The sequence below is a fragment of the Periplaneta americana genome, chromosome 4, assembly GCF_040183065.1.
Source record: "Periplaneta americana isolate PAMFEO1 chromosome 4, P.americana_PAMFEO1_priV1, whole genome shotgun sequence".
In the NCBI taxonomy this organism is placed as follows: domain Eukaryota; kingdom Metazoa; phylum Arthropoda; class Insecta; order Blattodea; family Blattidae; genus Periplaneta; species Periplaneta americana.
In genome coordinates this window covers 171,743,876-171,767,853 of record NC_091120.1, presented here as the reverse complement: position 1 = coordinate 171,767,853, position 23,978 = coordinate 171,743,876, and the positions used below count along the sequence as shown (strand labels likewise).

General features: G+C 35.7%; 1 protein-coding gene across 1 annotated transcript in view; it reads left to right on the top strand.

Moving 5' to 3' along the window:
• The window catches only part of LOC138698431 (uncharacterized), a 33,203-nt gene continuing 9,225 nt past the window's right edge, over nt 1–23,978 (top strand). The window contains exon 1 of the mRNA XM_069824326.1: nt 1–100. The gene's annotated coding sequence lies outside the window, so the exon portion shown is untranslated. The remainder of the gene's footprint in view (nt 101–23,978) is intronic.

Genomic DNA, 23,978 nt, shown 5'->3' with positions numbered 1-23,978 from the left:
AATAAAACTTCTGTAATTTGTTTCTTTGGCTTAATGTTTAGGATATCTGACATCTGGTTAGATGTAAGAGGTCTTGGTTCGAATTTAAACGTTGGCAGTGGTGAGTAAATAAAATTTAATATAGTAATATATGAGGCGTTCAGAGCTAAAGTGGATCAAGTCACAAATTTAAAAAAAATTGAGTTTAGTTCATTTTCTGACTACTTTATGTTAGATCTTTTCCGAAGTGTAGTGGATCAAGTTCTAATTTCAAGAGTTCGCCAGTAAATGGCAGCAGTCATCTTTGCCTCAGAATATTTGTGCAGAAATTTCCGAGCCATAGTGGATCAAGTCACTAATTATCAATTAATATCACACATATTTCTATCTTATACATTTTTGATTTGACGATGGATTCTGATTTAGAAGAGGCTTTTGCCTTTCCAGCATCATCTTGATATTCAAGTTAACCTTGGTAGAATTTACCGACGCATTTCAAAACCTCAGGTCCACGGTATTTTAGATTTCAGGTGAAAAGGACCCTCAACAATAAAAATTGATGATTCGGACATAGTGACACATACAAAATCGTGTATGTATTTATTCACACTGCAATGGGTATATGCCCGGTGGCAGTGGTAACTAATTACACTCAATAAAGACAATAATAAACACAATTAATAAAAAATACAATTAATAATACTAATAATTAATACTAGCAATAATTAATAATATTATTAATAATAATAATAATAATGATAATAATAATAATAATAATGACAGGGAACATCCTAAGTTAAAATAACATTTAAAGTAAATCTAATTTGTACTTTAAACCTAAGTTCGAAAAAAAACCCACGAGTATGATATGTTCATACCTGCACAAGTACCTTTCAACACTACATTCATTTCGCTGTCAACTCACTCACTGCACTGGAACTACGACACATTTCACTGATTCTATCCTGATTTCACTAACACTTCAAAAACATTTCACTGTTCAAATACTTTGCACTGCAACTATAAACTATAAAGCTTCACTGACAGGAACACGTTTCACTTACACAACACACTTCACTGACACAACATAATTCTTCACTGATAGTACACTTCAATAACAAAATATCAATTACACCCTTTAAATACTGCGTATAATTATCGTCTATTAGTAAAGTCCTTAAGCCTATTTTTAAATACATTTTTGGTTGTTGGTAAAGCCTTTGGTAAGTCTGCAGGTAAAGCATTCCAGTCCCTGATAGTACGATTGAGAAAAGAAAACTTTCCAGTGTCCGTCCTCTGTCTTCTTTTCCTCAATTTATAAGAGTGGTCATTCCTTGAAGAGTAATTTGGCGGCTGTAACCTATTTTTTTATTTCTCTCCAGGCAGGCTCACCTCTGTATGTTTTAAACAGTGCGCATAATTGAATTCGCGTTCTCCTGTCCGTGAGTGTGTCCCATTTTGATGGTGAATTTTTCCGACAACACTTGAGAGCCCGTTTTTGAATCTTTTCCAGTGTCTTAATATGTTCTATTCTGTAAGGATCCCAACATGCAGCACCATATTCCATTACTGGACGTACCAGTGATTTATATGCAATCTCTTTGGATTTATCAGAGCCTTTTCTTAGTACCCTCATCACAAAGTGTAACGCTCTCCATGCTTTTCCCGCTGTGTCTGTAACGTGTTCCCCCCAGCCTTTCAGAACCATTACCACAGGAAAAATAATCATGACAGAAAGTATCTCAAAACAAACTTGAATATGAGAGAAATGTGCGATTTGTACTGTAGAAATGGCGAGTGTGAATGCAAAGAGTCTCTGAAGCAGAAGTTTAACTGTCATACCTTTTCATACAAATTTAATTTATATTTTAAACCTTCTGCTAAGGACACATGTAGTCCATGTGACCAAATGTAACTCAGCATACAAGCCGAAAGTGACCCTGATGTGCCTGAAAAGTTACAGGCCTAGAAAAATTTGCACCTGGTCAAAGCTTAGCAAGTTATAAGTACACTTAAAACTGATGAAGCTGCAGTATCAGAAATGTGCTGTTCCCACATTTGACGTAGAAGTAGCACTCCTGTACCCTAATTGACGACATCCTTAGCGTACTACAATAGGAATATGTACATATACAATTTCGGTATCCACTCACTAAACAATCAGAATGCTTACATGTACGTGTGGAACGAAAGTGAAAATGGCAGAGTATCCCAAGGGGTAGCGGCCGCTCTCGTGAAACATATCAAAGATAAAGCCAAAACCCATACTCATGTAAATCTCTACTCAAACTCATGTACAGGAGAAAATGGAAACATAAAGCTGTCTACTACATTACCACTTTCATTTCTCTTAGACCCTAGATAACCATCGCAGTTGATAAAGCGTCGTAAAATAAACCAATTAAAAGATAGACACAAATGACCAAAAATTCCTCTTATCGCTACTCATTTCCGCCTAATGATAGAGACTTTGGTGTCATAGAGCTAAGCTCACGAAAATATCCTCTCATTATTAATATTATTGTGTCCTCCTTTTATTTTATGTACTAGCCGTACCCGTGCGCTCCGCTGCACCCGTTAGAAATAAATATAAAGTAATTACATAATTAAAATAGGACATTTGATCCAGGGAACATTCGTGTTTGATATAAGGATAAATCGTTTATTACGTTACTTAATTTAAATTGTATTTGCATAATTAAAATGCGATCATTTTGATCCAGAGACCACTCATTTGGTCATAAAAATTATTTAGGAAATACAGGAAACGAATGTACAGAATAGCCTATCAAGTTTTCTGTGCATAAGAAGCTATTTTAATCTTACCTGTCCTCGATTCACTCAGAAGTTACTGTAATAACATTATAGCATTATGTCCATCTAGAGAAACTACACTTTCCAATGGTGAATTAATAATTAATTATACAAATCGGTTAATTTAGCTTCTGATATTACTTCATACAAACACAGAAACATTATCTGTAGGCTATCTTTCATAGCTTTCGATTGTTGCTGTCCAAGGCCCCTTATAGACGAAGTCATTTGTTTTTTAATTCATTACACGGCCTTAGATGGCAGTTGTTTTAATTTTAAAACTCATTTATCTCATTAAATATCAGTCCTATCAAATTTTTCGAGGAATAAAACTTATCGAAAATAATTTTTAAAGAAACTTTTGTTATGTAACATTTTTCACAAAAATCAATAATAAGCGAGATATTTCGATTTATTTAATTCAGGCCCCCTTATAACCCCCCTTTTAAATAATATATTTTGAATGCCATATAGCCTAAAATCTAAGTTACAACGAACTTAATTTATATTCCAATTTTCATCGAAATCCGTTCAGCCATTATCGCGTGAAAAGGTAACAGACAGACAGACAGACAGACAGACAGATTAGTACCAATTATTTTTGGAAAATCGAAAATTACCAGAAAAATTTCGGCTACAGATTTATTATTAGTATAGATTATTTATTTTATTCTATTTCTATTGTTATGTATTCCGTATTTTGTGTTTGTATAATTTTTTTGTACATATTTACAATATGTAATTCTAGATTTACAATATATAAATTAACAATGGGGAAACAATGAAAGTTTCATTAAAATAAATAAATTTTTACACTTCAAGACTGGGTTGAAGTGATAAAGAATGCGAAGATTAGGAATCATTTGAATGTAATCAAAGTAGTAATATAAAACAGGAGATACAGTAGTATTAACAAAATTTGAGACCGAATGAACAGCGCTCGTGTTCGGTCGCAGTTCAGATATAATATTAATAGGCCTATAAGAGAATATAAAATAAAGTAAAATAAAATAGGAAATAGAATTAAAATTACAGTTACAGAAATTATATAATACAATATTAATATAACAGAAATATAAAAAATAAAAATAATAAAAATAAATAAGTAAAATAAAATAGGAAATAAAATTTAAATTACAGCGGCAATGGAAGTATATAATATAATATTAACAGTAGAGAAGAATAATATCGCACGTGAAAAGTAGGACTATATATAATTTTAAAATTATAGAATACAAATATAATATAGATTGATTAATTCATACACATAGGCTATAAATTTATTTAATCAAATTGAAGATATTAACACGTTTCTAATTTTGTTGTTATATGTTAGTGGGTTACAGTCATGTTAGAAGTTCAGGTTGTAATTTAGTTAAAGCATTGTACAACCGAGGGCCAAAATTAATGCTATGCTCTAGACCAGCAGATGTGAGACATTTAGGTTCTACTAATGTTAAATTAATATTTCGTCTTGTGTCATAATTATGTGTCTGTAATACAAACTTATTACGATACGTTGCAAAGATGTATTTTGTGAACTCAATTCGTATTGTTGGATTCTGAGGAAGTTTAATGTAATCCTTTTTAATAAAAGTGAGTGAATGAAGCTTTTGCGTACGTGACTGTCAATGCGAGAAAACTGGTCATGTAATCGCGAATTAAATGTACTATATAATTGATTAGCCGCCCAGAACAAGGTTGTAACCCTCATTTCTCATAAGTTGACTTTTTCGTCAATAATGGTTGTTAACGCTGTGCTATGTGTAATGCGTGTACTGGTATTAAAATCATCACACGTCTGATTGTTAACCTTATTCTAAAAAATTAAAAATACGTACAGTATGTCTTTTTCTCCATTTTTTTAAGAATTTCGTATTTGTTGGTTACAACCATGTTCTGAGGCGGCTATTCGATTTTACACTTGAGAATTTACATGCACGACTGGTTTATTTGAAAAGAAGTAACGTCTTCTCGGGCCTGTTATGTCAAATTGTAAGTTTTACTATGATCTACTGCGAGATACAGTGGCTTAATGTGCGGTGCACACGGCGGTCTTCAACCGGCGGTACGAGTACAAGGAGTACGCGAAGGCTTCTTAGGCACGTAAAATTCAAAATTAGAATATACGTTTCATGAATGATCAGAGCTAATGAAAATCATTTCTGCCATAACGAATTTACATTGCCTTATACTACTCTTATCACCTCTACTTTTTAACTTTGCTCTAGAGTATGCCATTAGGAAAGTCTAGGATAACAGAGAGGGTTTGGAATTGAACGGGTTACATCAGCTGCTTGTCTATGCGGATGACGTGAATATGTTAGGAGAAAATCCACAAACGACTAGGGAAAACGCGGGAATTTTACTGGAAGCAAGTAAAGAGATAGGTTTGGAAGTAAATCCCGAAAAGACAAAGTATATGATCATGTCTCGTGACGAGAATATTATACGAAATGGAAATGTAAAAATTGGAAATTTATCTTTTGAAGAGGTGGAGAAGTTCAAATATCTGGGAGCAACAGTAACAAATATAAATGATACTCGGGAGGAAATTAAACACAGAATAAATATGGGAAATGCCTGCTATTATTCGGTTGAGAAACTTTTCTCATCCAGTCTGCTGTCGAAAAATCTGAAAGTTAGAATTTATAAAACAGTTATATTACCGGTTGTTCTGTATGGTTGTGAAACTTGGACTCTGACTTTGAGAGAGGAACAGAGATTAAGGGTGTTTGAGAATAAGGTGCTTAGGAAAATATTTGGGGCTAAAAGGGATGAAGTTACAGGAGAATGGAGAAAGTTACACAACACAGAACTGCAAGCAATATTCTTTACCTGACATAATCAGGAACATTAAATCCAGACGTTTGAGATGGGCAGGGCATGTAGCACGTATGGGCGAATCCAGAAATGCATATAGAGTGTTAGTTGGGAGACTGGAGGGAAAAAGACCTTTAGGGAGGCCGAGACGTAGGTGGGAAGATAATATTAAAATGGATTTGAGGGAGGTGGGATATGATGATAGAGAATGGATTGATCTTGCTCAGGATAGGGACCAATGGCGGGCTTATGTGAGGGCGACAATGAACCTCCGGGTTCTTTAAAAGCCAGTAAGTAAGTATACTATTCTACTCAACAGTAAAATCTTGCAGCCCAGCTTGTTATGCTAATCGTGCTATAATATTTCGGATGGCATCCGTCAAAATCGGTGCCTCGGAGTATACTGACTGAGTGTAGCATCTTTCAGTAGTGCATGGCGACTATAGTATGCAGGCTCGATTTATTACTTTTTTATATTAAAGTCTCGTTTCTCACTCCTTATACTTGGGAACTTAAGTGCAGATTCAGTGTTGCCATATTTAGCGATAAGTCGTTAAATCTAGGGAATTTTGAATCAGTCTCGGCGACAAATTTTGTAAAATACGATTAGCGACTTTTCTGCTGATTTTTATATTCTTCCACGTTTTCCTTTCTTTTAAGTTAAAACATTCAACTGAAGTCATGCACTTCTTAGTTTTAGAAGAGACATGGGTGCATGACTGAGTAGTCTAATGATTCATACGTGAAAGCCCTGATCATATATTAGTGATCAGGGGGTGAAAGATGCAAATGCAATGATTCTCACGGGTTAAGTCTCTCTTTCAATGCTACTGCTCCAACACCCATAAACTGTGGCAACTTTGATTGACACGTGACGAGTAGCGAGCTCCAGCTAATTCTTGGTTCTTCCCCGCAACGCGGAGATTTTCCACTTCGAACCGACACGAGACAATTGAGTTTTGGGATTTTGTGCCTACAGTTCGTGTAAAGCAAATGAGACTGTAGTTTTTGCTGGTTTTAATAAATTTTAATATACAAGATTTAATAAGTGTTAGATTTCAGAAAAAAATTGTGGTCAAACGCTTGGGCGAAAATTTCCACACTTACAATTTGCCAGAAAGTGTAGTGTCAATGATTGGATCAAGTGTAATATATTCACAATCATCTGTTCCCACACCTTCCACCTCAACATTATAGCCGTCAACAATACAACCAGACTCGGCATAAGAGGGTGATGACGAGGAAATTATGTTTTTCTCCGCATGTATGCTTTTCTTATTTTTATTTAGTGATATTTATTATTAATTTTAGCGACATTTCTGGGGATTTTTTTAAACAAACTTTGGAGAGAGTTAGCTACATTTTGTTGAAACGTTAGCGAGATTGTAGGGCGGTATGTTGGCAACAGTGTGCAGATTTTAGCCCAGATTAAGTTCACGGTGCAGCGTGCTGTACTTGTACAAGAGCGCGGCCATTCGGCTACCCAATCATTCACAGAATAGGAGTGGTAAGCACAATAAGCCTTAGGCTGCAGTGTAAGCCTTCGAGTCCCTCTTCCGTACGAGAGAAAAAAAGTACAGATTTATATTCGTTCAGTTTCTTCTCATTATTGCGGTAGTATACCGGATATTTTTGCAACACGGATAGACTCATTAAAGAGGGAAACGTAATATCGATTTAAAAAGTGAAAGTGACGATAGTGTTAAACCAATGACTGTGAAAAGTGCGATATCATCTGTTCCATCACGGGATTGAAATGAAAATAGTGTTGCACTATCTACGAGCAAGTCGAAGATCCCGAAAAAGTGAAATATTACGATGAATCTTACATAAAATATGGATTTATGTCTAGTATGTGTGACTCACCTCTTCTCTTCTCCATTACCTGCAACCAAACTCTATCGAATAACTCAATGAAACCATCTCATTTCACAGACACTTGGTAACCTATCAAAGCGAGTACATATAAGGACAAGTCAGTTGAAAGTTCGAAGGTAATACACAATTTTACACAATCAACAAAGATGGCATTGGAGATATCGTATGAGCGTGTATCGCTAGTCGCAAAAAATAAAGAATCGTATACTGCAGTTGAAGCTCTTATTCTTGACGCTTTGTTTATAGCAGATAAAATGTTAGGCATAAGTTCCGATGAAGCAATGAAAACTATTTCGAATTCTGACACAAGCATATGGAGTAGAATTCATGACATGGCATAAGATGTTGCGAAAATAGTAAAAGAAAAAACTGGACAAACAATTTGCAATTCAAATTAAATCGGTGGATGTGTCTGACGATACCTGGTTACTTATACGATATATGTTCGCTATTTTGATGTCAACAATCGTGTTATTGCTAATGAAATTTTAAGATGTAAACAATTACCAGAACATTAAATTCGTCATGCAACTGGTGTGTGTGTCCGCAGATGGAACTGTTTCTTTCAAAGGTCAGGAAAATGGTTTTGTTCGTATTCGCGAAACTAACTCCAAAATAATTAGGCAACATTGTATTAAACGCAGAGAAAATAGTTTTGTTCTTGAAAAGGTCAGTTTCGTGGTCCATGTTGCCTTAATATATATATTAAGAAAACTGGAAGGATACATTTTTAACGATCTGGCAGTTTTTGCGACCCCTTTCACAGATTAGACATGAAACCTTAAAAAAAAACCTATTTCACCTATTCCAAAAACCTAAAATGGTCTTTTTAAAAACGTAAAAATCCGTTCCCTAGTCATTATATAGGCACGTGAAAGTAATATTACCAAATTAGATCCCTTACAAATGGACAAATTACTTTTCCAGTCGAATATTATGGGCATTCAACTAGAAAATTTCTGACTCCACCGGAAATCGAACCCGGATCGGCTAGAGAGGAGGCAGGCACACTACCACAGAGCTAACTCGGACTCCGGCAAAAACATTGTTAGATTCATTTTTCCGTACGAATACCGCAAAGTTGTCATAGTAACATAATATAGTTATTACACGTCTAGTATACAGACACGAAGCTCAATACATAGTCCTAGGACTATAACCCTTCAAAAAATATCCCGGGCCTCAATGTGTATTGTTTTTCCTTTTTTCCCCTGTGGTTCCATTATAAAATACTGTATATCTATGCGAAATTAACTATACGACTACTAATATTACCATTAACCTAGTTATTTTGACGAATAAAACGCGATGTTTATAAACACTATAATGAAAATGAAACAATATTAGTAACCGCAATGCATGGATTCATAACACAAGTCGACCTGGTTGGCGAGTTGGTATAGCGCTGGCCTTTTATGCCCAAGGTTGCGGGTTCGATCCCGGGCCAGGTCGATGGCATTTAAGTGTGCTTAAATGCGACAGGCTTATGTCAGTAGATTTGCTGGCATGTAAAAGAACTCCTGCGGGACAAAATTCCGGCACACCGGCGACGCTGATATAACCTCTGCAGTTGCGAGCGTCGTTAAATAAAACATAACATTTTTCATAACACGACTGTGCAAGAGCAAGAGCGCAAGTTTTGTGAATGATTAGTACAGTTCAATGCTTAATACCACTGCAGCGGGGATTCACAGCGATAACCGCGCCCCTCTCCTCATGCCCCGCTCTTCTTCTCGTCAGCTCCTAGCAGTGAGATACGCAGCTTGGAACTCAACGAACATATCAAAGGCTTATGATAATGTTAATCTTCAAATGCTCTTATCAACATTAGATAAATTTGTTTTCCCACAACAAATCAACAATCTCATTTTAAAGCTGATAACGAACAGAAAAATTAGATTCTCACCGTAGGCTTATTAGCAATGTTAAGATAGCCGAATAAATAATTCTGGTATCCCACAAGTCTCTGCCTTAAGTCCCCTCCTTTTCGCATTGCACACACAATCTATTTCACCTGAATTTACAAAGATCCAGAATTATTATATTCGCGGACGATATATTTATAATAGCTAGAATTCCATCCAGAACAATCGATCCAACTGTTTTCCAACAAATCCAAAATGATATCTTAATACAGAATTATCTTAAAAATATGCGACTACAGATTAAGGCAGATAAAACTCAACACATCATTTCCTCAAACTGTCGTCAACTGCCAGATATTACAAATAGATTCAACATTTCCAACAACAATAACCACTCAACAGCAGATAAAAATTTTAGATATTACTTTGAACAACAACTTAAAGATCAATAACTATTATGAAAGTAGGCTATAATCATGAAACTGTAGCAGAGATCAAATTTATTGAAATACCTGTCGCAAAAAAAAAAAAAAAAAAGGGACATTAATAAAAAAAATTACAGATATTTTATAACATCTTTTGAAGTGTATTAGAATATACTCTCCCAATATTACAAGAACCAACTAAACAGATCAATAAAAAAATCGAACAATTGCAATATCAAGTGGAAAAAAAAAATGGAGTGGGTAGTACACCAAAAAAGTATACAACATTACGCGAAATAGCATATAGGGTAACTTAGTCGGAATAGGGTAAAAAATTACAAAAATAAAGATGACGCTTAACAACTTAGTATTTATTAAACATAAAATATACTAAAGTTTAGATTAGTCTTTAAGCATAAAATCACATTAGTGTTAAATTCAATAATAACAAAAACCTATGAACGACATATGTTAATTTCACTCTACTGCACGACCCTATTCACCCTACCAAGTTAGGCTAAATCGGGTCAACCATTAGGGCGAATGGAGTCATTCTTACAATGCTCTTTTGGATCATCAAAAACAAGAAATAAGTTCCTAATTTTAATAATTCAATCTACATTTGCCATAAATGAACTTCTTCTTTCTCTTGGCCTCAACACAATGTTCGTGGTACCATTCTTTTCCGCCTTCCATGCATTGAATCTAGTCTCCAAGTTTCTCTGAGCGAGGATCACTATATTTCACGGAACAGAATCTACAGATCCTTTTCTTGTTCCTGATTGAACGTTGTTTGACCATCTTTATTTTTAACGGCCAATCTTCACTGCTTTGCAGACAGCGCTGTAGGTATAAATGCGGAACTCCATACAGATCGGGTGCATGGTGTTGACTCCTCCCCTCTCGAAATATCTTAATGGCTTTCTGCATTTGGTCTTCAGTCCATGCACGAGACGTATTGTTTATATTACTAGGCATCTGAGACAAATATATGAATAAATGGACTTAAAATCCACGTACAGAATGTACAGACATTGACCCCATTTAGCCGTAATTATGTCACCCTACTCACCCGAAATGTAGTGACGTAACCTTTACAGCATCCTCAATGCCATAACCTATGCTATAAGAAATGCACTTGATTCTATGAACAATTCAGGGAAATTCTGAACTACGTTCATTGCACAATAACGGAAACCTTAAAAACGATAATTTAAAATACAAACTACAAATAGCTCTTACCTTTTACAAGTCTTATTTCCTCTATTATTCACAGCTGTAACACAAACATTAACCACAAGCTTTGGCGCCAAACACATAGAAGAAGTTCTACTAATTGACGATAGATGACACCACATGATAGAAAACATTTATGCTTTCCGTGGGAAAGAAATATCTGAAACTGACCCGATTCCGACTAAGTTACCCTACCCTCCTACAAATCCGACAAAGAAGATTGGCGCATAAGTTTTTATCGTCCATTGTTACCAACAGCACTAATTCTCCCTTATATGACAAACTTAAAGGGGTTATATTATTATATGAAAAAGAGCAAAATACCTTCAAATTTAAAATACTTTCTATTTATCGTTTATTTCAAGAATACTATCATACTAAAGAGTGTCCCATTTTTTGTAAGACATTCAGTTTGCTATTATGACCAATAGGTTGTTGTGTTACAAGATAATTTTTTTTTTTTTTTTGCATTTTTATTGAACTCTACATTCACAGTACTTTAGTCCTCTTCAAAGTATTGTCCATGTGCATTAACGCACTTGTCCCAACGCTTTTGCCACTGCTGAAAACAATGCTGGAACTCTTGAGGCAGAATACTGTTCAAAGCCGTTAGCGTGTTTTCTTTGACGTCATCCACATCACTGAATCGCTTTCCTTTCAGACATTTCTTCATCCGTGGAAACAAAAAAAAGTCCGACGGAGCCAGATCGGATGAGTAGGGTGGATGAGGCCCAAGCACCATGTTGTTGTTTGTCAAAAAGTGTCGGAACGTCAGAGCTGTATGGGCTGGAGCATTGTCATAGTGAAGCAACCAGTTCCCATTTCTCCACATTTCGGGCCGTTTTCGTCGCACACTCTCTCGTAATCTTCGTAACACATCCAAATAGAAATGTTGGTTCACTGTTTGTCCTGGCGGAACGAACTCTTTGTAGACAATGCCATTCACATAAAAAAACAAATCAATATTGTTTTCACATTGGATCGCACTTGACGTACTTTCTTGGGTTGTGATGAATTTGGAGTTTTCCGCTGGCTCGATGCTTGCTTTGATTCTGGATCGTACCCATAGTACCAAGACTCACCCCCAGTCACAATTCTTTTAAGAAAATTTGAATCGTTTTGCACTTCACTCTTCAAGTCGCGGCAAACTCTCACGCGGTTTTCTCTCTGGTCATCTGTGAGCAAGCGAGGAACAAATTTTGCAGACACCCGTCTCATGTGAAAATCTTCGGTTAAAATTCGCTGGATCGTGCTCCATGACAGATTCGTTTGCTCAGAAACTTCGTCAATGGTCTTTCGACGATCTTCATCAATTGCACGTTTGATTTTGGCAATGTTTTCGTCATTTCTTCCTGTCGAAGAACGCCCGGGACGTAGAATGTGTTCAGTTGACATTTTGCCAGATTTGAAACGGGAAAACCACTCCTAGACCTGTGATTTGCCCAAAGTATCATCATTAAAGGCTTGCCGAAGCATCCCAACGGTCTCGGCTGCAGTTTTCCCTAACAGAAAACAAAATTTCACACACACTCTTTGTTCCTTGTGGTCGGCCATCTCACTAATCGCCAAACGCTTGAAACATGCACGCAAACAACACAGCATCACAAACAAACCACTTAACTCAGACTGACGCCAGCTCACTAACGGTCGCGGGAGACCCCAAACTAACACCATCTAAAAGCACAACTCGTAACTACAAAGCATGCGCGCGCAGCAGTTCGGTTCCTGTTACTTTTGGGTCCACCCCCGTATATAATTTGATTTGGTAATGAAAATTACGGGAAAACGGCAGAACGGATTTTAATGAATGATCCGTCATTTTGAAGCTTGACATCAAAGGATTTTCAGAAAAATAGTAACTTTCAGTGAAGCGTTAGTTTTCCTACATAATTTTCCTATTTTCCAAAATCCATCTTTCGTCAGTTTTGAGAACTAATTGTATTTCAGAATAAAACAAAACACACACTACAATAAATAGGCTATAACACGAAAGGCCATGACCTGCAAGATTGCTGACATATTTAGAGTTCAGATTGTTCAGATTCTCTGACATCATAATGTCAATATGTCGATCTTCATTTGTGTAATTTTTTGTAACGTATAAAAACTTCAAGACTTGTCTGATTCTCTGGTCTGTAGTTTTCCGAGTACAACTGTGTATTGGATAAGAACTACAAAACTTAAGAATGTTTGATGAGATTATTACCATTAAAAATGAAATATTATAGTTAATGCAATTATGTATTTGTCACTAATAAATTATACACATTAATACTAGGCTATATTGATATGAAAGTGAAACATTTTGGGGCTTTATATAAGTAGACGAAGAGAAAGAATATTTCAAATTAGATCTTCATTTCTATAATTTACTGAATAACGAATATACAGGGTCAGTTAAAAGTCCCGCACCACCTAAATAACTTTTGAAGCATACGGTTCAGTGACATGAAACTTGGTATGTGAGGATAACCATATACTAAGAATTCGATAATGGTATTACCGAGTTTTTTCTACTTCCGGTTTAACCGGAAGTAACTCCAACTCTCTTATTTTAAATGGAACACCCAATATATATTTTTTTATTTTTGAATAGTACTCATTAAGAGCTTTTCAAAAAGTACCCACACTTGATACTTCTGTACAAATTCAGTGTTGCTAAGTCAAGAAAACAGAAAAGTGTATCGAATATTAAAATAATTTTATTTTAAATTCCACATCATGGAACCGCATGTAGTACAAAATAGTATGGCACTTGATTAATAACATACTTTTTTATAATTGGTTATTTTACGACGCTTTATCAAGTGCTATGATTATCTTGCGTCTGAGTTAAATGAAGGTGATAATGCTAGCGCAATGAGTCTAGGGTCCAGCGCTAAAGTTGTCCAGCAGTTGTTCTTAATGGGTTGAGGAAAAACCCGGAAAAAACAGCAATCAGGTAACTTGTCCCAACCAGGATTTGAACACGGGCCCGCTAGTTTCAAGGTCAGACTTAGTAACATAAAGATTAACTTAAATAAATAATATTTTTTTTTCGAAACACAAAACTTAACTTGCCTATCATGCACCTTAAGTGACACAAAATAACGAAGATATTACATACTTGATAGGTCTATAGTTCTTTCTCTGTAGTTAAATACTGTCAGCAGCCATAGGCATTGGTGTGTCATTTGATTATTATAGGCACCGTGCATGGGTCTCAAAATCGTACTGGTGGCGCCGCGCAGTGTCTCAATTCCTAATTAACTACAGGCTCGCAGTCATTCACTAGTCATGTGTGATATAGAAATTACATGCGGCTTTCTGCCGATAAAAAGTTGTAATATTAGTAAGAATGGGTTCATTGATTCATAGTGTTCTGCCCAAGGGCATGTCTTTCACTGCAAACCCAGCAATCTCCAGTCTTTAATTATTTTATAGACTCAGTGGAAAGTTCAGTACTGCTAGAGGAGTGTAAAAATGTAACTACAAAGTTCCTGAAATATCAGTGAAGTTGTTTGGCATTTAAATCATATTTCAGACCATTGAATGAGGGTGAACAGTCATATTACGAAAACATTGATATACTTATATTTGATGTCATGATGTGTGTAATATTTGTGTGTATAATGTCTCTATAAACTACGTATTTTAATGTGATTTAATTCTAAAAGTAGTCATAATTATACTTCCTGAATAATGGGCGACTGCAAATTCTCTAAAACAACTCATATGAACGATGTCATCAACACACTAGCTCTGATTGAGGTTCTGGCTGATATGTACATCTGTTATCAGGCTGTACATCTCACTTGACGATATGTGTCAGAGGAAGAACAATATTGTTTGTCTGCATCTGAAGTCTGACTAGTGTAATTTGTAGCTAGTCGGCGATATACGCAATGGAAGGGAAAAGGAACTGGCCACTCTACCCCATGATATTCTGGCCTAGTTGCCTCATAAGTGGTGCCTTGTTGGTATCACTTGTGAGGTTCAGACTTCTCTTTGGACAGTTGACTAAACAACAACAAGATCAACATGCGGAAGCAGTTCAATTGATAGTTCGTGTAAAATGTTATACTGTATATTTTAATTCGCTGAATGCACCTTTCAACATGAATTCGAACACTGGCAACGCTGTAAGGAGTTTACGACTTCTTCAGCTGTTAATTTACCATCGTGCAGATACGGTGGAGTAACAACAATGATCCCTTTATCGGAGAGGTTTGTTATTATTCCGGGAAAACCTGACTTCATTACCACCTTCTAATAAAGTCAATAATCCGCAATCAGTTGTTATGAATGTGTCACTCGATCTGCCTCGGTAGCATTTAGATTTGAAGGCCACCATCTGATCCACATTGGGTGGCTGTCACTCTACATTTTTCAATATTGCAGGCATTGTTTTCCGAATACTTTCTCTGCTAGGCCAAAACCCAAAATTACAGTAACCATGTGGATGTCAACAACATTAAAGTGGCGGTAAAAATACATTATAATTATAATTGTACGATTAACTCCGAACATCACTCTCATAGCAGAATACGACAATCCAGTTTTCATTTTAATTGGAAAATATGAGTAGACGATTTTCTTTACTAATCTTACTCTTAGACAGAATTTTTCGAAAGCTTTCGATGTGAAATTCACTAATAAAAATGGCAAAAATGATATGTATGGTCTACATCTTGGGGAGTTTCTACTATCTATGGTAGCTATTTTTGGGTTAAATGATAGAATTGGAAATATTTCTTATTATGATTCTACGGGTATGATTGTGTCTCAATTGGTAGCAATTTTAACAATTATTCGAAACCACAAATGTCACTCCCATTTTCTGTCTCATATTTTATTGTAGAATAATTTCGGAAACCTTGCATTTCATTAAACATATCATCTGTTCCTGAACGCTTGTCATAACATTTCTTATGTGACTTCAGTTCGGCATGTAATGGAATAGACACTTGAGTAGACAATTCACACAATTCAATTGTGAAAGAAAAAACAAAATCATAAGAACGGTTTCATTTACTTCTGCCTTTATGGCTACTTCATTTTTTCGAAATAATACTTGTTGAACATTCGCCTTCCATAAAACTTAAATGTTCATCTTTTCTTCTTCTTTATGCGTCTCTTTCGTATCTTTCCGGAGCTAGTTGAGATGAGGCAGTCTTTTTCTTGTAATCTTTTATAAAAATACTGGGAACGGTATGCTAGTTTTGGGGGTGTTCTGATCTCGTTCCCAATAAAATGAATACCGCAAATTCTTGCTGCGGGTGTTGGTTTCCAAGGTGAAACATCAGCACTTGAAATCAAGAATTAAATATCGATATGAATACATTTAAAAATAGGTATATTATTTTTTATTGTTGCTAATATTATACATAATATATATGTAAAGAACTCAGTAATTATGTACTTTTTGAAATTTAAACGATACATTCCTGTCGTTGTTAACTTAATGGTTATTTATAAACAATACTATATACATTCTATTTTTTATATCAGGCGTAGTATATAATAATACTATGATTACAAGCAATGTAGCCTTATTTACTTTCGTCTGCGTTCTGCATGGATCCACAATTAGAGTCGTCGCGCTTCGGTTTTCTGTTTTGGGAATGAATAAAAACAATATCGGTTGGTGTGTTCCTATAAGCATTACTACACTCAAGAACACAGCAATTTGCGTTACCTTTCCGCTTTTTAGGATCATCCATATTTGTAATCATTTAACCTGAGATGTTAAGTATATTCATACGCTTCAAGCACAACTCTATCGCTGCTGTCCCGCAGTTAGTAACAACAGTCGCCACCAGAGGAGCTTGCACGGTGCCTATACTCCGCGTCAATAGAAAATGCATCTGAAGATCAAATACAAAGGCATCTCCCGCCGTCCCGCGAACCTTAAAATTTCATGCGATGTTTGGACTGAACGTGTTATCTCTAACTTAACCCACGCACTTCTTGAATCAACATAGATCACGCGGTGTCAAATGGTGGTGCTATATGCGTATAAGGAAAACATCAGTCTTTTACCGATAGCCGTATTGAAAGCAGTGTGTTAATTGTGCAGTAGATCATCTGTTATCTACAGTACACCATTAAAAAAGGCAAAGAAATGGGACAATCTGATTTGTGAAGTCACAGCAAAAAACCGTTTACAATATGTATAACTTTCTTACAGACCTTGCGGAACATCCCGAAAAAATTGCCACCATTGATTTTAGAAAGTCTCAAGATCTGACTGCAAATATGAGTGAAATTTCCAAACAAATTGTAAACAAGATTTCGAGGAAGCGCTAAAATCTGCAGAACATCTTGTGAAATTTTCTTCTCCTAGGAAAGCAATCAAACGACATCGTCAATGACTTCGATAAGAACGTGTTGCGCCGTTGTATTGCACTGGAAATGAATATATTTCGTGCAGGCACATTACCGTGAATACGTTTGATCATTCCACGCTCGCATGTGGACAGTTGCGCTGTACTCTGCCGCATCCGCTCTACGTCCGCGACCGTGGAAATATAAAATGTATGCACTATATACTGGGTGAACAGTATAGAGCAGAACAGGTTTCACGGCTTTTAGCCGGCCGGCTGGCTTGCTATGCGCGCGTAGGCCGGTGACAGGAGATCCGCAGTAAATATACGCGTAAGTTATTTCTAACAAAGAAACAAACACTTAAAAATAAAAGAACTCACATTATTAAGCCAGGTGATGTTGGAAATGTCTCCCTTCGTTGTTCAAGCATTTCTGGCACCTGCTTAGGAAATTGGCCATTACTCTCTGCAGTTCCCTCTGAGAAATGACAGCATTTTCTTGACGAATGTTATTTCTAAGTTCCTCCAAAGTATGTGGATTTGCTTTGTAAACTTTCTCTTTTAATGCCCCCCCCCCCGGAAATAAAAATCGCAAGACGTTAAATGGGGGGGGGAACGAGTGGGCCAGATGTTGTTAATGATAACCAGGCTTCGAGACTTTGGACCCGATACAATAAGTTTACTGTGCATGTACTATAGGTTGTCGACTCGCTGCAGGTAGTGAAAGGTAGAGATGTGTTGAGGTAACAACGTTGCTGTTTAGAGTAGAGTACGGTAGTATGGATAAACACATATTCTGAAAGTAAATATACATTACACAATGACAATGTCAAAAGAATGTGAAAAGCATTTATTCTCCTTTGTTTTATAAGCATTTGTGTTTAATTATAGACAGTGTTAATGGTGGAAATAAACATGTAGCAGTTTTAATTTTTTCATTTATCCTATTGATTGTCTTTAGGAAGTGCAGTTACAGTACCGTATGCAATGTACTACAAGATATATTTTCAGTGTCTCAAACATAAATCTTTTTCGGTTATCTGCCAAATACAGTTTGTATTGTGAAAAGCTGCGCTCTACATCGCATAACGTGATAGGAGCAAAAAGAAAAAAACTAGCATCATTGCAGTCTCTAAGAGATAGTCCTTTATTCTCGAGTGACTCTATGTCCACTAATTTTCTGTTTATATTACACAATGTTCCATATCCGTTATTTTTGCATAAAATTGATTTCCACTTCTATTTTATACGTTCAGTAACCAGTGTACTTGGTGTCTCATTAATTCTCTGTGTCATTTCCTCAACTAATTTGAGGACTTCCGGCATCTCTTGCTCTGACTTTCCTAAGCGTGTAATAGTTTCAGACACAGTTTGAAAATAGGTTTGTATGAAAACCAAATAATTATTCGTCAGAACCTTCAAATCCGGAGCGTTTTCCTTTGCGTATTTGTTGGCATTCATTCTACAGTACTCGCACTCACTATATGCTTTACCACTATACTCAGTACGCCGTTATGCGGATTTCCCACTGAACTGCTCTATCGGGTCCGAAGTCTCGAAGCCTGATGATAACTCTATCTTCAAACACTTCATGGGTTTCATGTAAAGATAAGTTGGCTGTATGTGCCCCATCGCAGAGTCGTGGTGGAAAGTCGCGACACTTCTTTCCCTATCAGCTAATTCACCAAAAAATGGCCGCAAAATGTTTTGCACATATTTCTCACTATTGTTTCAGCAAAACAAAATAAAACTGGGCCTATTATTCTCTCGCCGCTAATAGCGCACCACATTCCAATTCTTGATCATGCAAGGGTTCCTGGTGAAGGTGGTTAGGCTTTTCAGCACTCCAATAACGATTGTTTTGTGTATTAATATACCCACTTAGGTGGAACCACGATTCGTCATAAAAGAAAATTAGATTAGGATCCATTTGTCCGTCATGTACCTCATTCAAAAGCCATTCACAAAATCGCATTCTTAATGCAGGGTCACCCGGTTTAAGTACTTGCACTACAGTAAATTTATAGGGCTTTAACTTCAGTAACTTTGTAGCCATTCGAACAGAGCCATAGGAAATTTCCATTTGCTGAGAAAGTCGTCGAAGTGATTTTCTAGGAGACCTTTCCAGAGCATGTCCAATGTTATCTAGAGCTTCTTCTGTGAGTGCTGTACGTGGTTTATTATGTTTTTTTTTTATCAAGACGACTTCCCGCTTCACGTAATTTATTTACTAATCTATGAATCGTAGTTCGATCTGGAACATGAACATCAAGAAATCTCTCTTGAAATAATCTCCTTACGGCACTCGCAGATTCTGTACGGACGTATAGATCATAAATGAATACTTTTTGGGAAACAGAAGACTGGTACCCGAATTGAGCCATTTCACATATTGCGTCGCCTAACAAATACGTGCCACTTTGCAAGAGTTCAACTCACAATGAAGACTCGCGCGGCCTTGAGTCCTCACCTCCGCGCGCATAGCCGGCCGATCGGCTAAGAGCAGTAAAACCTGATCTGCTCTATACTGTTCACCCAGTATTTAATATGTATGGGCCAATGTTTTCATAATTGATGATATATTGTTAGTATTCTGTTCTTTAACTTTTTGTTAAATGTTAACTGCTTGTATACTTTGTGACCTGGTAGAGTATAAGAGAAGGTCCTATGGCAGTAGTATCAGAGTTGTATGCTCCGAAACCGGTTGTGGAGCTAGTGACGTCCAGTCGGAGCGTGAACTTGCTTATGTTTGTGGAAGCACCGGAGCACGCAACGAGTTATAGTGGAGCACTCCGCTGCGTTTAGGCTCTGTCTGACAACGCTGCCCTATGGTCTTAACTCTGCCAGTATAAATAAAGAATTATTATTATATTTCTCATTTCTTCAAAGAACGGATATTTTTTTTATTGAGGTTAATCTATTTTGCACAGTAATATTATATTTAACATACATGGACAATATCTTGAAAACATATTATATTTCAGATTTTTAAAGAATAACTGTATTGTACTGGGGATTAATCTATTTTGTGGAAGCGTATACTAAACATTTGAAGGGTACACGGGAATAACGATCAAGGTCCAGTTTAGAAAGTTTCCAGAAAAACGAATTTTAAAGTTTAAGCACTTAATACTTTGTTATGTGTGTATTTAATAGAAATTGACGTAGTGGAATGTCAAGAACGATGATTTCTTATTACTAGCTAGACCACATGATAGTACTTCCTTTCCACTATAAGATAGCATTATTAACTCAATTTCGATTTTTGATGGACCTTGATCGTTTTTCACGTGTACCCTTCTTTATGAACCAACTTTTGCATAATGTGCATATTTACCACATTTTAAAGAACGATTGTATTACATAGAGGGCTAAACTATTTTATGCAGATATATTATACAGTATTAAACATTAGGGATCAGTGTTTTCATAATGGGCATATTTCTTCAAGGGTGGTTATATTGTATTGGGGATTAATTTATTTTATATAGGTAAGTATAACTTCTGTAGTAAGAAATATATAGGTCAATGTTTTCATTCAGGGTATAGAACGCAGCGCATGAAGTTCGCTGGAACTTCTCTTCCCGTAAACATCTTATGACTGAACCAAAGTGGCAATTCTGCATTGACTTTGAAGTAAATATACTGCTCTCCTTTACTCCCGAGCCCTTGTTTACCAGCTCTTAATTGTGGGTAGATTATATATTATATTCATTATCAGTGGTGGAATCGTTGCTTACGAGTTAAAATGACTATATCATGTGTAATGGAAAGAAGAGTTCTTTTGCTGTTTAGAAGGTGGGAACATACTGTACATTTTATGTTATGTTCAAAATGTTTATTAGACACTAATAAATGTAATATACGACGTTACTCCTTATTCCATAAAGAACACGCTAAATTAAAACGTACGCTGAATTAAATGTTTGTACGTACTTACGCAGCCTACTACTTTCGAAGGAAATTTATCAACATTGAATTTGTTCTTCATTTTTCTATATACACTTTTAACACTTAAGTATAACTGAATAACTTTCCAACATCTTTGCTGTGTTAATATTTAGTAATTTACCTTATGACTAGTTTGGAAGTATTATTCTTCATTGTCCATATCCTACAAACCTGAAGAACAACACTTCGAAACCAGTCGACAGGTAAATTACTAAATATTAACACAGTAAAGAAGTTGGAAAGTTATTCAGTGTTAAATTTGTGTAGAATACCAAATATGATTATTTTAGATAATTTTGTTCCCAGAATGTGCAAATCTATTAAATGACCTTAAGAGGCGCAATCGCAATAATAATATTCAAGAGAACAAAATGTAGACAATATGATCAAGTATTATTAGCTACTATTCAATTTCTTCTGAAATCGCTCGTAATGTAGTGCCTGAGAAACAATAAAAAGGTGCATGATTAAAGCTGAAAATTAATCTGTCAAGTGAAATAAAAAACTTCGAGAGTATTACATTATCCAGGCGCGTTCCTAATAATTCGCTAACGATCCCCCTAGCTATTACAATATGGACGCGCTGGTCAGTTTATATTTCTCATAATACTCATGACTTGTGTATGTTCACAATAATACATGTTCTTCTCCCTGAAATCATTTTAACGTATTTCTTTTCTTGACATTTGTACCATTTTGCTTGTACATACGAAGTTTATATTCACGTTGTTTTTCTGCCGCAGATTTCCCCATATATTGTTCCACTTAATATAGTTCATGTGTAAGTTTACCAAGGTCTCCCAAGCAACTGTGTACGCGGTGAGAAAGAACAGCATAACCGAGAATGCTATATGTCAGTCACTCAGTCAGTAGAATCTCTAAGGAAATGTTAATCTGTCAGTAATTGTGCTGTCTGGAAGAGTTTTTTTTTTATGTTCAACGTGACTGACTGACTGTAACTTACAGTACAAATAATTATAGTTCATTGATTAAAGTTCACGTTAACACTTTGTTAAAAACATAAAATTTACTCTGTCACACGTTAAAAGTGTTAAAATTGTTTAAAAAGGTATTTACCTTCGACAGACGGCCCGTTTCGACGCTATTTGTCGTCGTCTTCAGTGTCTCTTGAACCACTGCTGATTTTGGCTCTGCGATGTGCAGTTGTCGATGGTAGGGGTGGGGGTGTGTTGTTCCTATGGTGGGGGTTGGCTGTCTGTATGTTATGACGTATTATGATGTCAAACAATGTGTGCGTATTGAACTGTAGTTGCGTATTAAGTATGTAATGTGGGTGTGCTATTGTGTTCTTATATATTTCGTATTGTTCTAGGATATTTAACTGTAAACTTTTTGGTGTGATGTGTAAAATTTCCATATCTGTTTCTATATTATTGTAGTCATGATTATTGTCGATAATGTGATCTGCATAATTTGATGTAATGTATGGTTTGGTTATAGCTTTAATATGTTCGTTGTATCTTGTATGAAAGGATCTTCCTGTCTGTCCTATGTAAAAATGTGGGCAACCAATACAAACAGCACGCGAGAATAAATACATAACATTAACATATCACAATACGAATACCCACAAAATCGCAACTTCATTCAGAAAACTAAAGTACAAAATTGCATACAAAACAAATAATACAACACAGAAATACTTAAATAACCACACTAAACATTCAAATATATATAATTCAACTGGAGTTTACAAATCAAAATGCAATAGTTACCCACATTTTTACATGGGACAGACAGGAAGATCCTTTCATACAAGATACAACGAACATATTAAAGCTATAACCAAACCATACATTACATCAAATTATGCAGATCACATTATCGACAATAATCATGACTACAGTAATATAGAAACAGATATGGAAATTTTACACATCACACCAAAAAGTTTACAGTTAAATATCCTAGAACAATACGAAATATATAAGAACACAATAGCACACCCACATTACATACTTAATACGCAACTACAGTTCAATACGCACACATTGTTTGACATCATAATACGTCATAACATACAGACAGCCAACCCCCACCATAGGAACAACACACCCCCACCCCTACCATCGACAACTGCACATCGCAGAGCCAAAATCAGCAGTGGTTCAAGAGACACTGAAGACGACGACAAATAGCGTCGAAACGGGCCGTCTGTCGAAGGTAAATACCTTTTTAAACAATTTTAACACTTTTAACGTGTGACAGAGTAGATAATTATAGTGTTTTTAAGTTACTTAGAACCTTAGGATACTCCAACTATTTTCATATTTGGTTCAACGAAAGACCAAAATGTGGTATACAAAAACAAGGACTTGAAATAAAACAAATTTACATGTCCAAATTGTGATATGAAACATACGTTTCCTTACGTCATTTTTAAGTGTTTGAAAAATGACAAGATCAGCAGCAAGTTAAGATTAAGGGGACACGCTATTGAGATTTCTAATCTCCACAATTTTGATTGTAAGTTTTTAAAATTTAAAAATCGAATAGATGTTGATGAGTTACATGCGCACAATTATTTTCAAAATTTTATGTTGAAAAATGTACTCGGAAAAAAATATAATATAAAAAAAGTGTTTATAATTTTAGTAAACAAATATCTGGGTCTCATATAAAGATAATTTGTTTCTTAAACTTTTAAAATGATGCTAAGACTACCTACAATGAAATAGTGC